The 18919-nt window shown below is 37.6% G+C and overlaps 1 protein-coding gene across 3 annotated transcripts in view; it reads left to right on the top strand.

The window, feature by feature from the left end:
• Positions 1 to 18919, top strand: part of FSTL4 (follistatin like 4) — a 419610-nt gene that overhangs the window by 83992 nt on the left and 316699 nt on the right. The window lies entirely within an intron of this gene.

Here is an 18919-nt window from a genome sequence, read left to right as displayed (position 1 = left end):
GGATTCAAGTTTTAATGTTCATTTCTGTTCCACGGTTTCACTGTCTTAAAATAACCATAAAAATCAATCATGTTAATTCTTCATTGAGTGGTAAGAAAATTGGCCAAGGAACTTTAATGAAATATTTTAATTACTAGTCTATTCTCCAATATGATTCCTACAGCTTATCTCTCTGTCTTACACACTCACTCTCATTCTTTTTTATAAGCTTGAAATAGAGACTTTCTTAATGAATTTCTGCTTTGTACATTATTTATAGAATAATGGAAGAAGCCTCTAATAAAAGCCATCTGCTTATAAATTGCCTACTTATGAATATCAGAGTGTAATATAAAACATTCCACTTTTGGATTCTGTAATTCATTGAAAGAGATTCTGCTGAATAAAATTCAAACAGAAAATGGGTTGAATGGTCCATGATTCAAGACAATTGAAGTGGCTAGACTTCAGAATATCCAATGGTAACTGAATTGAAACCATGACAACAAATGAGTGTCTATACACAAGTATATCCAGTTTACCAGCTTGTTGAGCTACATGTACTATCTGTTCCAAAAATGTCTTCTTAGTGAGCACTAGCTGCTTCATAGGAACCACAGCTGACTGACAGTGAATCCCATGCTTTTTATTTTTCTGTTATTACTCATAAATATCCAGTAGAGCTTATTCTTTAGTAAGCATTTGGAAATTGCAACTTCATTTTAATTCTGTCTTTTCTGCCAAACACCTAACCAGAACAATCATCATTTGTGCACTGGCTATGATTAAATGCATACCAACAGCATGGCCAGAAATTCTCTCAGTTACTTTTAAAATGGGTGGTTGGTAAAATTGATAGTGCATCCCAGAAACACAGTTCTATCTTGGGAACATTCTACTATAGGAATGCTTGTTAGAGAGGACAGGAAGAGCAGGAGAATCAATAAAAATTACCATTCCTTCTCACAATGGGAAACCCCACAAATCTGTGCCTCTTTCACAGTTGGAAGGAAAACTTTGTTGTCCAAAATGAAGCAACTCCAAATACCTTCTGTTGTTTATGGAGGAACGTGTTTAGCTAACCCTTCTTGGCAAATAATTTGGGTTACTCATTATATGGTCATTCTCTAAGCCTTTACAACTTTGTAGGTCACAGAACATAAATATAACATTACCAAAGACATCCATTCTGCCCTCTTTATACTCCACTAACCTTAACATTTTTTTCAGTAGAAAAAGATGGACCACTAACATGGATCGGAACTTACCAACTTCAAAGGAAAATTCAACTTTAGGACAACTTTTTCAGCTGTAAAGAAGGCAATCAATGGTTTAAAGCTGTATATGGCTTTAAATAAGGGCTATACCAATACTAGGAAAGGCCCACCAGAGCTTTCCAGCTGAGATTGTGCCTTTATCTTTGATTCTTGTGATGATCTGCAAATTGTGCAGCTACAAAATAAGTTTGCCAATGTAGTAATAATAGGTTGCTCTTCTCCTACCAAGATATACTCACAGTACAGCAGCACTGGAGGCAAAGAATGTGGGAGTCATTCAGGTTGTTTTTCCATGCTGGGCATCCATTCCCAGTATATGTCCTTGTTGTCTAGGTGAGCTCCATATCCCAGGTTTTCTTGAAAATTACAAATTCTATTGTTTAAGTTTTCCTGTAAATACCAATTGAATAAGGTTTAGTGAGAAGAGGTTGGAGAAAAATCCAAATTTAATTATATCCCCGAAGACACAATGGTGTCCAGGTGGACTTAAAATAAGCTGAAACATTTTATGAGTTTGGGAAAAGGCAGTTGGTATTCCAAACCCAATTATGACTTGGGTAAAATAGAAACTTAGTCTACTGGTACTTAGAACCCTTCCCATCAAGGTGGAATATTTCTGCCACAGTTTTGCATCATTGTACTTAGAGCTGGCTTGGAAAAGCTCCAACGAAAGGTCCATGAAATCCGTACCTCAGGACCAGAAGTATGTCATGAGTGTTCAGAGGAGAGCAAGGGGTCAACTGCCTATGGGATCTCTAAATTCACAGAAATATAAAACAAACAAGCAAACAAACAAAACAAAGACAAGGAACAAGCATCTAGCTTTTCTAAAAGCTGAGATAGGAAGTAAAAAAGCTCACATATTTTGCCTGTTCATATTTTCGCCTGCTTATACTTTTTAACTCTCTTCTCCCACCAGTGAATACATTCATCCCGATGATTGACATACACATTGTTTGGATAAGAAATTTCCTGGTTCACTTTTCACACCAGAGAAAAACTTTTCCCCTCCCTCCTAGATGAAGAAAAAAATATTCTGCAATATGAAAATTCTGGTCCTGACAAAGACACATAAAGTTGTCAGTGCTATATATTAAAACAAAAAAGAGTAAAAATGATATTGCCAGAAAATATCCAATACATTCTTAAGACTGTATTGTGCTTCTATCATGGAATATAACACTAAGCACAAACCATACACAGGAGGAAAATGGACGTGTTTTCATGTATGGAAATTTCCATCACATCCTTCATCTCACATTCTCCTCCATCTATCCATGGCTACCTATGGGAGATAGTATCTGGAGGGAGATATTTAGCTTTCTATTTTGCAGGGCCAGACACAGTGTTTAACACTGGGGCCATTTGTTTGCCCTAAAAAGCCATTCAACATAGCTAAATATATAGTATATTAAGCAAGCTACTATTGCTATCATCTGCCTAGGCTTTAGAGTGGCATAATTAATACTGACCTGTTCTTTACCCAATTATTTTGATGAACTGTTGCATACATTTTATGAACACTTCTATTATAGGTTTATCTGTGTAATAATGGGAATGTGTGTTATTTTTGCATATCTGGAACTTGATTAGAAAGCATGAATTAAATGAACAAATATTTGGTTCTCTTTCAAATCCTGCTACATTGTATCAAATAGAAAATAAGATTGAAATGAGCCCAAGATATGTTGCACAGTGTATGACTCATCCTTTCAACCAGTCTTACTAAAGGAATTCTTACAGCTATGCCACCTTGTGCTGTGATCTTGTCAGATTCAATAAACAACATGAGGTTGAAAGTCCCAAGTATTTTGAGAGAAGATGCTGCAACAAAATTAAAAGGCTTTTTACGAAAGAACATTTTCAAAGCTAGGGACATCTCTCTCCAAGTCTCCATATTTCTCCTTTGATATACATGCAAATAAATTGTTGCATTCAAAAAAGTTTCATTTAGCATAAAATTAATTCAACTTGGACTTATGGCAACATCAGCAACTAGGCTTTTACCCAGCCACATTATAAACACCATTAGTACTCTGAAAGATCCTCAGCTCTTCCTCAGTAGCATGTTGAGTACCATTCAACCTGAGGGGCCCATCATCCCTCACTATATCGTCAATCACTATATCGTCAATTTTATGTTCTCTATCCATGTGGTTTTCTTGGTAAAAGTACAGAAGTGGTTTACCATTGCATTTTCCCACACAGTATGAATTGTAGCCTTCACCGCTGTCACTAAAGTGAACATCTGCCTCCAGCATCTTCCTATATCGCTCCTGCCCAATATAGGTGCCTCCTTGCTTTAGCTGGGCAGTGGGATGAACTTCACACCTTGAGTGACTCTGCTGGGAATATATACTCTTGGCATACATTCCTGACATTCTTTGCTCATCCCTCCCAGGAACTGCCCCCACCCCCCATGATAAGGCAGCACAGCAGGACTTCCCATAAATCTGGGGGAGATGGGCAGCATACAAATTAAATAAATAAATAAATAAATAACTGGATTAAGAGAATCTCTCAAGGGAATTGTCTTTGGGTGTCAACATTTACATGAACCCTAAGGCTCATTGGCTGTGTGTGTCAGGAAACCAAAACCAGAAGTACTAACACTACCTTTATTGTAAGGTTATAGTAACAGAATCTTGCAAGTCTGAAAACACTTCCCCGCTCCCCTGCCTTTACTTTCCAGAGAACTAGGAAAGTTCCCTTCTGAGAGGCTTTCTCCATCCCCATCCCTCCTTTGGACTCAGATTTCATTTATCAGACCATTGTCTAGGCTGCGGCTCCTCCTCTTGTCTTCCATGGTTATTCTCCCAGCCCATTATGTCATGGTAACAATTCATCAGTGCCCTCCTCATATGGCTGTTGTAAAAAACAGAAACCTATGGAATTTTCCTTAAAAGAGAGGCCATTGGAGATTCACTTTACAAGTTGTGTCAGCCCTTACTAAGAGTGGGGTAAGTGGAATATGTCCCTTCAGATCTTTGAAGTTAATTAATAATCTCATGCTATTACATCAAGGAATAGACAAAGTAGTCTCCAGTGCTATCAATATGCATACAGAATCTTCTGTCATGTCCACTACATACATACATATAGTATATACATACATATATCATTAAAGACATGATAAGGGAAATCATTTCTAGAAGATAACAGTGGTGAGTGACTGAATATCATTGCTTTGTTCAAAATAGGTGCAGTCAAAAAAATGGATAACAAAATTAAGGTTACAGAACAGAGGCCATATTGCAGGTTGCAATCTCATCCATTTGTTTTCTGGCAAATGACTTTTGCAATGCATTCACAAAATTCTAAATTATATTAGTACATGACAACGTGTGTGTCACGTTTTTGGCTTGTTAGGAGTTCTCTGTGTGATTCAAGGCTTTTAACTTTATGCTTGATGGTTTGTAAGCTGCTCAGAGCCCATGGGAATTGAGTGGCATAGAAGCCTCAGCAAATCTAAACAAAATAAATCAATTATTCTGGAATGGGGAAAGGACAAGATGAAGGCTTTCATATCAAGGCAAGATGGCTACATTTAGTTCTCCAAAAGAAAGTCCACGGAAATTGATAGGGCTTCCTTCTGTAGAGACATGTGTAGAATTGCAGCTTTCATGATCATAATTTCTTGTGCTAAGACCTCTGAACTGTTCTAATTTAGACGATGAAAAGAAGAGAGACTGTGAGATTCTGATTCTTCAAGGCCACCCAGGTTGTTCCTACTGAACAATTATTTGACCTCTTCTGTCTTTTTTTTTAAAAAAACATTTTAGATTAGACTCTGTTGTGTAGCTCCTTTTTTCCACTTTCTTCATAGAAAGAAATGTTGTATATTGTATATTGGTAAAAGTACTTAATGGACTGCTAAGTCAAATACATCTGCATCCATGGCCTCTGACAAACGAAATGTCATATTAGTAAGCTACTGATGAGATAGGAGCAAAGGCAAGTCATCGCTTCTATTTTTTAATTATTTAAAAATATTGTTCTTTTTTACCCATTTCACAGTGTCCAGAATTTCATACCAGACAACAGAAAAAGCAATGTTTGAAGCACTACAAAATCACTACAGTAGGTGCAGATAGGCAATTACTTTTAATGAAATGTCAAATAGGATGCCCATGAAGATGAATTTTCTTATGTTTTATCCCACAGCAAAAGAATGGACAAGTTCAGAAAGTTATTTTGCTGACTTTTTATGTGTTTGGCTTAAAGTGGATAGGCTAGTGACAGAGATACATGATTTAAATTCTTCTGCAACTGCTGAAGAGAATAGATAAATCATAGGCAAAGCTAAATTTTATTCCTCGACATTTTTACTGATTTCTACCCCCACCTTACTCTTCTGTTTTAGAAAAATATGTTATAAATTTTCTGAGTAGTATTTTTGGTGCTGACAATTGATCTAGTTATGTTTTAAAAGATCCACAGAACTGTATTTTAAAATAACTTTTGTTTTGCTTTGTTTTTTTGTTTTTAAATTATCTTTTCTTTATTTATTTTAAGGAGGGGGACTTTATAAATTATTTTGTCTGCACGAACCCTTTGTCCTCAGCATCCCATCTCAGGAAGGGGTTTTAGCTGCACAAATTCCTGTGTGCATTGGTTTAATCTATTAACCAAACTTTTCATATCCCCACAATACCTTTAAACTACAGCATAACATCATATGCCATATATACTCGCTGATCATATTTTTTGAGCTAGGTCACCTATCCAACTTGGGCTAAGGACTCATTTATTTTATTTTGCTACCTTTCTTAGCACAAATGAGAAAAGCAGGGCTAATGTAGAAATCAGAATCTGATCACTATAGATTCAGACCTGTCTACTCTAGCCTGAGTAAGTAAGAATCTGTTCTGAAGTACTATCCTTCCTTGTGATCTGAGCTTTGGCAAAAATCTGATAGTAATAATAATTATTGTTACTTAGGTTTCCATAATTATGTGCACACTGAAGCTGTTCCAAACTTAGTTGCTTTGGGTCTGTTGACTTTTCCACAATGAAACTTATTGCTGGGAAAAAAAAACTCTGCAAAAGTCAATACTACTAATTCATGGGATAAAACCACTATAAAAAATGCTTCACATATTACAAGCCAAATATGGTGTGTGTGTGTGCGCATGAGAGAGAAAGATAAGCTCCCTTTTTCACAAACTGCTTTGGAAAGTGCCCTCAGATCCAACAGTGGTTTGACATTTGGTACTGCATTATTTTTTAAAATTACAACCAGTACTTTTTGTTTTTTGTATTTTGTATTCAAAAAAATATTTCTCCTACCTTACCACATTTACAGTTCCATAGTTTGAAATATGAAAAATGATGAGGCAAGAAATGAAATTGTTCTTCTATTTGAATTCGAATTTGAATTCACATGCACCAATCCAAGGAGATGAAAAGAAAGAAGTATGGTACACATATACTTCATTACAAAATCTCAATCCTGATATGTTTAGAGAAAAAACCTCTTCAGAGGAACAGTTAACAGTAGGTACAATTTTAGTAAGCCATTATAATACACAATTGCATTGAGCAGGGAAGGTTAAAACTCTTAATAACACCCAAAGGAATATACAGATGCAACAATAATTCTTTAATGCTTCTGCTCTGCTTTTCTCAAAAGTAGTCCTTTAATTCCATATTTGCAAATATAGATCACATCTAAAGATTTAATACAGAGTAAATTAGTCAAAACAGAATAGAATACCAGAACTACTGTAGAAATCATAAGGGAACTCTAGCCACGCCAGACATATTACTTCTTTAATAACTAATTATGACTACCTTGTGCTAAAATAACAATAGACACAGTAAATCTATCTAGCATCTAACAACAGAATACAACCCAGAAAATGAAGACGCCACAAAAGGTCTCTGTAGTTAGGTTTACCATCAAGGAGTTAAGGGTGAATATACAAAATCTTGGGAAATGGATATGCCAAAACTCTAACGCGCTATAAAAACAAACAAACAAACAAACAAATGGCCACCCATCTCATATACATGATTCTGGGCAGCTAACAGTTACAGAATAGAATAAAGACATAGTAAACAACAAGTTGAATTGCACTCAGAAGTGTACCTGTAGCCAATGCAGTTCACAGAGCAGAGGTGTCACATGTGCCGAACAACCAGCACCCATAACTGCCTGCACCACTGGATTTTGTACCAGCTGAAGCTTTTGAATAATCTTCAAGGGCAGTCTCATGTAGAGTGCATTGCAGTAATCCAAGCAGGAAGTGACTAAGGCATGAGTGACTATGAGCAAGGCCTCCCGGTCCAGGAATGGGTGCAACTGGTATACAACACAAAGCTGTGCAAAGGCCCTGCTGGCCACAGCTGCAACCTGCTCTTTGAGCAGGAGCTGTGAGTCCAGGAGGACCCCCGAGTTGCACACAAAATCTGTCTGGAGTACTGCAGCCCCATCCAAAACAAGAGATGGAACCTCCCCAGAACCAGGGTGTCCTAAAACCCCAAACCACTGGGTCTTACTGGGGTTGAGCCAAGACTATTTTCCAGATTCCCACAACCTCCAGACACTGAGACAGGACCTCCACAGCATCACCAGGGTGGAAATATATAGCTGGGTATCATCAGCATACTGATGATACTTCACCCCAAACAGAGAGATGACCTCACCTACTGGCTTCAGATAGATGTTAAACAGGAGAGGAGAAAGCACCAAACCGTGCAGAACCCAACATAACAGGGGCTGCAGGCGGGACCTCTCCTCCCCCATCACTGACTGGAACTGACCCCAGAGGGAGGAGAAGAACCAGCACAACACCATGCCGCCCAGCCACAGCCCCCAAAGCTGGTCTAAAAGGATACCATGAACAGTGGTATCAAAAACCACTGAGAGGTCAAGAAGAGCAAAGGCAGACATACCACCTTCATCCCGCTCTCGCCAGAGATCATCCAAAAGTGCTGGATGACCAATGCAGTCTCAGTCCCATACCCAGTATTGAATCCTGATTGAAAGGGTTGATTCGTTAATTCATTAAGGCCAGGGTTTCTGAAAGCAATATTATCTCTTTCCCAGAATGTAAGATAATATTTTTCCTAGATAAGACTGACCTTAAAATATCAATCTGCTCAAAATGAATAAACTTTTGAGATCAGGATCCAGTAGGGGGGTTAAAAAAGTCAAGATGGTGATCATAGTAGTGCAATGAAGCCTTGCCCTTTTATTTGTATATGCAATGTTAATTCACATGCTAAAAAAGTAGGTGCACACGGCTGCAACCACCACCTTGACTTTTTGGCCTCCCCCTTCAGACACTGCTGTTTGAGATACTCCTATTTCTTTTCCAGAAACCTTCCCTACAAAACCATAAATACACTTAATCATGCAATTAGAAAGCAGGGGCTTTTTTCACATTGATTTACAGGATCTTTAGGCAGTAATACCTTCATTGAAAGCTTAATTCCCCAGCCATAAGGGCTGTGAAGGATGGTTATTAGTTATATCGTGATAGATACAGGTATACATTATTACAACAGGCAGCAATGTTGCACTGAAACTACTTCTGTCAACAGAAAATAAAGGCAAAAGATAAAATTAGATATATGCTAATAATCATAACATATTACATCACTCAACCTCCTAATTGGGACCATGTTGTTAAAATATATAGCCAATGCAATTCCTTCCTTAAGAGGTAGGTAGGTAGGTAGGTTGGTTTTTAAGTTGCCACCATCACATTTAGCCCTCTCAAGACAACAGTGAGGCTGATAAGTTGAAATCTTACTTTAGGGCATCTGTTAACTCAAGCCGACAGGTGTGATGTTTTCATGGAGATGCTGAAGTCAGGAAAGGATTACTTCATGCTGTAATGGAGCTGATGGTGTTATGCTCAGGACAGCTGTGGGCACATCTGGTGTTAAGCTACCCTTATTTAAACTTTATGATGTGAGAGACTGCCAGCTCTTCTACTTGCAGCATATAAATTATGTTGATTGCTCATGCACTTTTTCTAACCCTCATTTCTCTTGAATTATGAATGATAGCAGGGCAAGAGTTTGCTTTTAACATTCCCATGTGTGGTCTGAGTGCAGGGAACAGCCATCATCTCACTGTACTCAACCAGAGGATGCATAAAATTGTGCAGGCTATGACCATGTAATGTGTATTTGAACCATGAAGGGACCTTTAGATTCCAAAACTGACAAGCTGTTTGGAGATACTATGTGTTTATTTTCTCAAAAGAAAATAAGTCAGGGCCTTAGTTTTGCGGAAAACACGTTCACCTAGGATTAAAAAATTCAGCTATATGTCTAGCCATGAATACCACATATAATAATAATTTATTAAACTTCCTTGCCGCCCAACTCCCAACAACTCTGGGCGGCTCACAACAATCATATGCCCCTGGATGCATCCATTTCTGAAAATAGAGACATTTTCCTCGTAAGGGAAAATATACATCTAGCACTGAAGATGTTACCTAGCCAGGTAACGAAACATTTGCAAGAAAACCACCAAGCTCAGAGAACCCCAAGGACTCCACAGAAAATACACATGACTAGAAACAAAGCAGATCATTCAAAAGCTCCTACTCTAGTTCTAGAATTGTACCGAATACAGGGATGACCAGAGTATTCTAATTATCTGGTGGATATTTAATGATGATAATATTAATTGGATGACATAACTGAGAAGATGCTACTTTTGTTACTACCACTATTATTATTGTTGTTATAACAGTACTTCCTAATATTAAGTTTCACCTTTCTTAGCTTCAGTCTTAAAATAATATCTGAGGGCAGTTTGGTAGACCTAGATTGCAGTCCTACACATTTATGGCAGAAAGAACACTGAATTCAGTGATATTTATTTTTGATTAAGAATAAATTAATGTAGAAGACATTTATATATTCAAATTTCATCCCATACAAAAGCATGTCAGTGTAGATATCAATTTAAGAATTGTAGTTAATTTAAATACAGTCTCATACAGCATATGTCTTATATAGGCACTATTGCTTAAAGATAACAAAACTTATAATTTAATAACAACTCCACACACACATCTTAATCTTAAGAAACAAGAGTGTTCACTGTAATATTGTGTTCACTGTTTCAGTAACTCACCTTGATACTCCAGATCGGTTCATAAAATAAGTATAAATTTTATTAACCATCAGTAATATTTTACTAATACTTTAGCGTTCTGAGTCAGATCTTTTGAAGAAAGATTAATAGTTGACAGGGAAGCTGATGCTTTTATAGTTGACAGGGAAGCTGATGCTTTTACTTAGACTTTTATCCAGCCTCCTGCCTTGGAAATTGTTTCTTGAGTAGAAAGTTGGCTGCTGCAAGTGCTTCGTAATGACTGAAGGCAGAAGAATAGCACTGTACTATTTCAGAGCTTTTCAGTTACTTAAACTGGCTATATGTGCCGGCTTTTGCTAGCTATTGGGAGACATAATCATCTCTTTTACTCACTGAGGGATAATTGACACCAGCATACATATCATTTGAACTCTGATTGCTAAACATCTAGCAGATGAATATGTAGACTGTCTTTGTTCAAACGTACTATTCTCTGTGAATCAATGCAAATGTTGCTTAATCTTTCAGAAATAACTAGAGAGCTTGATAAAATTCATTTAAGCTGGCACCAAAAAATGGGGCTTATAAATGCTCAGACAAGTGATAGATGAGTGCTTAAAATTCTTCTTCCTCTCAGATCAAAGCTCAGTCTAATAAACAATTCCCGGTTCCCAGCACTGCCCATTTCTGTCTTGTTTTTGTTTTTACCCTCAATTCCCCCAAACCCAGACTTCAAATTCCCCTTCTCAGTCTTTAATAGTAGAGCAGCGGAGGTATTTACTCAGGCAGAAAGGAAAGATTCCCCCATTCATTTCAAGCTATTTATTTACCCAAGTTTCCTTGAACAGTTGTGGAAAAGGCAGCATAGACTGGCAGTTAATTTTCCTGACCCTTCAGTTTGCCTTGGAAAAAATTCACGAGTTGTGGTTTCTTTTCTTCTTTGTAAATTATCTAATAAAGAAGCATATTCCATGACTTGTTTCCTCCCACATTATATTACTCATATGCTGCCACTACAAGCAGTTGTTTTGCTTGAATAACAGCTGCCTTGTTCTCAGATGAGCCAAAGTGAGATGCTCATTCTACAATACGATTTCATTCTTCACCTCTAGGGATGCCATCATGCATAAACTAATTCTTAGATATTTTTCAGGTTGGAATGTGAATTAGTCTGCAAGAAGAAAGGTCAGGAACCTATGATTTAGTTCCAAATATAAATGCTACTGAATTTTACATATTGTGCCTGTAAACATGCCCAGTTAATATTAATTGTGTATTGCATAAAAGAAAGCCAGTTTGGTGTAATGGTTAAAGGCACCAGGCTAGAAACCAGGAGGCTGTGAGTTCTAGTTCTAGTCCCACCTTAGGCACAAAGCCAGTTGAGTAACCTTGGGCCAGTCACTCTCTCTCAGCCCTAGGAAGGAGGCAGTGGCAAATCCCTTCTGAAATCTTGCCAAGAAAACTGCAGGGACCTGTCCAGGGAGTCGCCAGGAGTCAACACTGACCTGAAGGCACCAAAGGACAAAACAAACAAAAAAGCATAAAAATATAAATATTCAAAATTATAGTAAAATATAAACAAAATTACCACAATATATTTAATGACACAGTTTTATATTATCCAGGCTTAATTTCAGTTAGGCTTTTCTTCCGTTGGAGTACAGTCTAATTCAGTCAATATATCTATATGAAGCTTAAGTAAATGAAAACCTACGTATTATGTATATCCTCAATGATACCAATTTAACTTTGACATGCAGTCAAGGAGTTTGTTGTAATTTAGGGCAGAGATACTATAGGTGCTCTAAGAAAACCATCCTTTTTTATGGAAAATCTTTTCTGTATTGTAGTAAATTAAATTTGCTTGACCAGCCCAGATACTACTGTTCAAGTAAAACTGCTAAAGAAAAGTTCTGTACTAAATTTCAGTGGTGACACTGGTGAGTTTAATTTAAATTGCCTTGAAAAATGAATAATTGTCTGTTGTACTGAAACAATGATGAGTCATTAGTCTCAGTTTACATTTCCTTATTCTGTCTGGTAGATCATCACTTGCAACTATGCCCAGCAACAAAAATGGTGACACTGTGGGTTGGATAAACCTACCCAATGTTATCAATTGAAAACCGAAAGAAAATCAGTTCTGCAGTGTCAGGAACAGTGAGGATATAACCTTGTTATTTAGTACAAAGGTATCTTCTCTGGCCATCAGTTTGAGCTCAAAGTCAAGCAGTATATTTCCAAGAGCAAGTCTTCTCTTTGAGCTCTACAACTCTATGTGGCTCATTTGTTGCTAGGAAATTTGCTTTCTATGCTCCTGAATCCAAAAGATATGGCAACCAGGCCTAAGAAATTCACTTCTATCTTCTTTAGCACTTCTGGGAGCTCACTGATTTCCAGCAGCCCTGTGTTCTGTTTCCTTACTTAGCACAGCAGCAGAGTACATCCATCATTCCTGCATTTAGATCAGTACAGAGGGAAAAAATAGATACCTTTTCCTGTATGATTTAAAAAAATCCTACTTAGTTCACATGCAATCAGGAAATGCTTTTATTGAGACTTGTCATGTAGAGAACCTTGGCAAAGCTTCTATATATTCTGAAGCCGTTATCTCTCTGTCAACATCATAGCAACACACGTTTGGCTTAAGCATGCCCACTTCTTTTCAGTTTGTAAATGCTGACCCCTTTCCAGGTATGTGAGAACCCAACGTAGTGCAACCCTTTTTATAACTTAGGGAGGCTTAGATGGAGTATAAATGTATAAATCTGTCCTCCCCTCACTGTATGTGCATCCTATATTAATGTATTTTTTCTGCATTATTACTTGCCCATTGAACTCAGTGAACATAGTGTGCAGGGAAACAAATAAATCTTGTGATCTGATTTTAATAAGGATAATTTTTTCCAGCCCCTGTAGAATTTATTTTCATCAAGCCTGCTGTCAGTCCTTCCACCCACAGGGAGAAGATTAAGGACCATTTCCCTCACCCTCCATATCCAATAAGACCCAAAGCACTTCTAGTTGTGAACACATCTTTATTTTTCTGTTTTCATAACTGAAGATTGCATTAAGCAATATGTGTATAGATTCATTCCCATATTTACACAGATAAAACAATAACTTTAGCTATTGAACTCAATGGGAAGGAATCCCTCTCCCTGCCCCCAGGTTTCAGAGGTTTGCTTGGACTATACAGTCTCTGTCTTTCTGTCACCCAAGAGCCAAGTAGGTTTTTTAATCATCATCATCATCATCATCATCATCATCATCATCATCATCATCATCATCCCAATCATATTCACACAATTCAACAACCTTAGTTGTCTTGCAAAAATCTCATAGGACAGTTTCTTCTATCCTCCAGTAGGCTCTTGGACCAATTCTACTTGCACCTCCTTTCACAGACCCAAATCTAATCTGCTGGTCATTGGATTTTTCCAGTCTCAATCCACTCTCCCAGCTTTCACATGCTGGGGGCATTCCTCACCATCTTGGCTTCCATCCTCCCTGCAGCTGACATATTGGGCTGATTCCCTTCATGGATGGAATTTTCCTACTGATCTACCTTCCTTGTACCCAAACTGTAAGCAAGCACTCCTACAGGGGACACAGCAATGAGAAAGCTTTAGGCGTTCTCCCTTTACCTCTTCATGAGTAATCTTTCTATCACTTACTCTCTTAAGTAAAATGCTTTGTCTCTTACCTCCCTCTTGTCATATTAAACTGCCTGACTCATGAACAAAGCCTTGTCTCCTTTCTCCCTTACTTTTGAATAATCTTTTGACTCACTTCAAATCTTGGAATGCTATTAGCTAGCCACATCTTTTTCTTTTCCCTACTCATGCTCTCCTCACTTGGTTGCTCTCTGGCTTAAACTTGTTTGCGTTAAGCAAAGTCCCTAGATCTCTCTGTGTGCGTGTCCATCTCCTGTACCCCATGATTTTGCATATTTTAATATCTTTCTTTGACCTCTAAGTATCATTTCTTCCTCTCACCTTTATGGGTGCCCTCACACTCTTATCAGAAAGACCCAATTCATATTTCCTGGCAGGCTCCCCACAGTCTGATGAGAATCTCTTTATATTATCCTGTGGGAACCTGTGAATTTTTACCTATTTTCCCTTGTTTACCTATACATCCTTTTTCCCTCTATTCTGCCTCCCGGTAATTACAATCCCTGGTCATCCAGGTTCCTAGCAGCCAAATTATTTCCTTGCTTATCATGACATATCCCTACCAGTTTGCATCAGTTTCATTCATTTTTCCTACTATGCTGCAACCCCCTGGGTTACAATTGCTCTCATGTTTATAGCCAGATGAAGAACTGTCAGAATTTTTATAATTAGAAGGATGAATGTAGACCATGTCCTGATTCATAAGTGTCAGAAAATTTATACAATCTATTATCATGATCAAAGATATAATTAGGAATGCAAAGCATGAAGGACCAAAGCAAAGGTGAAAAATAGTTGCTGGCTCAAAGCCAGTAAGTTTAAACAAAGTGAATAACCAGATGAAGTGGATGACTGGATTTCACTGACTTCTAAACAAATATTAATATGCTTTACTCCTTCAGACAGTCTTCTGAGATATTCAGATCCAACTACATGGAAGACAGTGGGCCATTTTGTGAATTTTGATCCTTTTTTCACTGACACTTTTTCATGTTTTTTCCTTTGTTTTGATCCATCTGGAATTCTTGCAAGATGTACAATTATGCACTCTTTGTTCCTCCAATAGCATCGTTGGCTGTGTTTCTTGTTTGCATCAGAATGCTTGTTATGCAAACAATGTGTTCAGGGTAATATAATGCATTCTGATTTCAGTATACTAGATGGTAAATGCATGTTGGGAATCCATTATTGTGATTAAATCCCAAGGATCTTGTATCATGTAAAATGATGTATGCTGCTGAGATTAATTAGTGGATAAATAAAACCAAGTTGTTTCATCTAGCACAAAAGATGCATTGCCTATTTCAATCACAGTCATAAAGAATACTGCTAAAATTATATACCATTATATAAATAGGGAGACATTCTTCTACATTATTTCAAAATCTCATGCTGCTAGTTGCTCCTCAGGTAATTTATTCCTCAGAGATAGAGAATTCCTTGGGAGTTAAGCTGTCCTTTGTAGACTCTGACTTCAGTAAAACTCTGTTTATGCATACTCCAGGAAGACTAAAATTGGGGTTGGTCTGGTTCAGCCCCTCAAATCCCCATCTCTCCTGTTTTGAATGCAAATTCTGCAGAACGATCAGTTTCTGTTCTCCTGACAATGAATAAAGCTCTCCTGAAACTTAGGAACTTTGCTTTATCTCCAGTCATGCACAGAACTATATTTACATTAGCGTGCAGGTGAGTTGGACTCTCTTGCAGGCTTTTCATCCCTGCAGGTTTAAGAATATGAAAAGGTGGACTGCCACTGGAAGGTAGTAGGAAGCCCAGCACATGTGATCCTATTCCCATCCCCAGTTTTAACCACAATACATTCAGAAGGATTAATATACAGGGGTTATTCTGACCCAGTTTTAGTCATGTTTAGAATGCATGAGAAGTATATGGATTGAGTGATTACCATAAATCCCCTTGTTTTTCTGGGTTTACCCTATGGAATTAGACCCATAAGATTTACCTCACAAACTTCTGTGACTTCTAGATCTCAACTGCCAACATTTTCAACAATCATCATGGGGTCTGGGGAAATTCTGAGTGTTGAATTCCACTTATCTGGAAAGCACCCATATTTGAAGGTTGGCCTATTCTGATTGAATGTATATATAACTCAACAGATAATATCTGTCTCCACAAACTCTGAGTTGATCCATCCCCAAAAATATGTTCTTCTCTTTGTACCACCTGTATGAAACTTAAGGGAAAAATTCCACTTTGGTGCAGGAAAAAAGGAATCATTCATTTTCTTAATCTGCATAAGAAGCAAGATTCCAAGTCTACAAAAAACAGTGCTTGAATTATTTTTTTTCTGACAGTCTGAGTTGAGAACCATATCAAAATACTAATCATGGGTTTACTAGGAAAGAAGATGTTAGTAATTTACCTAGCCTTTATTTATTATTATTTACTTATTTACAGAATTTTTATATTTTTCATCATGATTAAGAAAATACCAAAATGATTCACATTAAAATTATCACTGTATAATAAATACGAATTAGAAATGTATAAATAGTAAATACTAAAAACAATGATTACCCGATTGATTGATTGATTGATTGATTGATTATGTGCCATCAAGGTATCAACTCTTAGTGACCATATAGATTTTCTCAACCTGATCCTTCATGCCTTACAGCACCCATCACTGCTGTAATTGAGTCCATTCACTTTGCTACTGGTTGTCCTCTTCTTCTCTTTCCTTCCACATTTCCAAGTGTTAGAACCTTTTCCAGAGGGCTGGGTCTTTGCATAATGTGTCTGAAGTAGGATCATTTGAGCCCAGTCATTTTTGCCTCAAGTGAGAACTCTGGGTTGATTTGTTTGATAATCCATTCACTTCCATAGTGTGTCATAGGGAAAACCATTGCCTGCAAGATTCTGATCTTATTACCCTATTGCCCATGTGAAATTATTATCAGGTGGCTTGCATAAAAGGTAGCTGGGGAAAATGAAAGAAATATTTGGGAACTTGAATAAGTTTTTAATTTACAACATAATTATTCCACAGGGGGAGCCAACAAATTTAAACCACTATCAGGAGTAATCCTGCATAAAATACATTTAATTCCAGTGGAAAGCCACAACCTGAACTATATATTAGCCTCACAGGTACAGATCACATAAATTCACACTCGAATCTACAGATTTCTTAGCCATTCTTACTCAAGTTCTTCAGAGCTGAATGGCAGTTTGAATGCTGGTTACTTTATTTCAAATCCAACCCTCTTACTACCATCTGAAACTATACAAAATTTAAATTTGTTATTATAAATAAAATTGAGGAGCAGACAAAGATGTTGAGTATAAATATTAGACATCCTGACTTAAGAGTTTTTCTGTTCTGCAAATGTATGTCCAAAACAAGACTTTCTTAACCCAATTATAACAAGTTACATAGCAAAGTCAGCACAAAGACAATGATCTAGTAGCTCCCCAATTCCTAAAGTGCATTAGTACATTGATATGACTGTGCACTAGAACTAACAAAATTACCCCCCCCCCCAAGAATTATATGGAGGTCAACAGAAGTGCAGCACGATCCCAAGAAAGAGCAGGAACAGGTTTGACCTAAGTATGTGGCATGCCATGCCAGATCAAAGCAGTCAGGCAAATATGGAAGAAATAGACTTTCAGTCCCTGGGTACCTCATGAATTTAGGTTTCCCTGAAGTGAAGTCAACCACTTAATACCTGAATGAACAAATGTGATGCTAATGGCCTTTGCTTTGTTGTGTGTGATGATCTAATTGAGAATTGATGCATTCTCTTTTGTCCCTTGAATGAACTTGCCTACACACTCCCTTTGGACAATGGAGTACAACTTTAGAACAGCAGTTTGCTTTTTTAGAATCTTTCTCTCTCCAGCTCAGTTTCCCCACCTTGATAGGCACATAAACTCTTGTGACTTGATGTACAAGCTGGGAAAAAAAAAGAGGTAATGTTCCGTCAAGCAAAAGATTTGAAATATGAATTGCTAAAAACACATTTCTTTTAAGTCAGTTCATTTAGCTGTGAAAGTTTTATTTAGTTTTACCCCTTTGCATGTTTTGCATTTAGATTCATCTAAGTAACTACTTACACTAACCGCGGCACTAAGTTGTAGTGGGTGAATGGAAGAATAGGTGAAAAAAATTAAATAGTCTTAAGCAAGACTAAGATGAGACTCTGGCAAGGCTGGAAGCACTCAAAAACAAGGATGACAAACAAGAAGCATGAGATGAAAAATAGCAATCTGGAATGTTGATGTCCATGTAAGTTCTACTGAGGCAAACAAGATCCTGGAAAAGTGCTGGTTAGCTCCTGGGTAAAAAAAAGGGAAGTAAGATAATCTGCATGAACAGAAAATGATCAAGGTAGGCAAGAGACCATAATCTGATAGAGGAATATAAACAAAAAACTAGGGATGTTTGAATGGATGTCAGATGTTGGAAATGGATGAACCATCCCTGGAAGGCTCACTTCTGGTCTGTTTTGGGGGGGGGGGAATAATGCTCTGGGAATAGATTCTCTTGTTTTGCAAACAACTGTTTCAGACCACTGTGAGAAGAGGGAACAGCAAAACAATAAAACATAACAAGGTGGCAAAATGACAGTAATTTGCCTTGGACAGGCCAATGACTAGTAAGTATGAAACAATGCTTCTTTTCAGACAGTGTGCAGAGGTAGCCTTCACTTAACCCTAACTGGGAATGGCTACTCTGTGGCTAAGTGATGTGGTTGTTAAGTGAAACGTCACCTGACCACTTCGTTTAGTGACAGCAGTTCTGGTAATCCGAGTTGCTGTCATAGAGTGAATCCTATGTGGCCATTAGGTGAGGATTCACCTGGATCTAAGCTATTATTGGAAGAAGCTTCCACTTCAACTCTCCCCATACACCTATTTCCCCCCAATTTCTGCCCTTTTGGCTGGCCACCTAC

This window comes from Python bivittatus, unplaced genomic scaffold (genome assembly GCF_059951505.1).
Source record: "Python bivittatus isolate LINGU-HERP-01145 unplaced genomic scaffold, Pbiv_v1 ctg000080_np1212, whole genome shotgun sequence".
Classification (NCBI taxonomy): Eukaryota; Metazoa; Chordata; class Lepidosauria; order Squamata; family Pythonidae; genus Python; species Python bivittatus.
The sequence above is the reverse complement of the archived record's forward strand: the minus strand, read 5'-3'. Positions and strand labels throughout refer to the sequence as shown.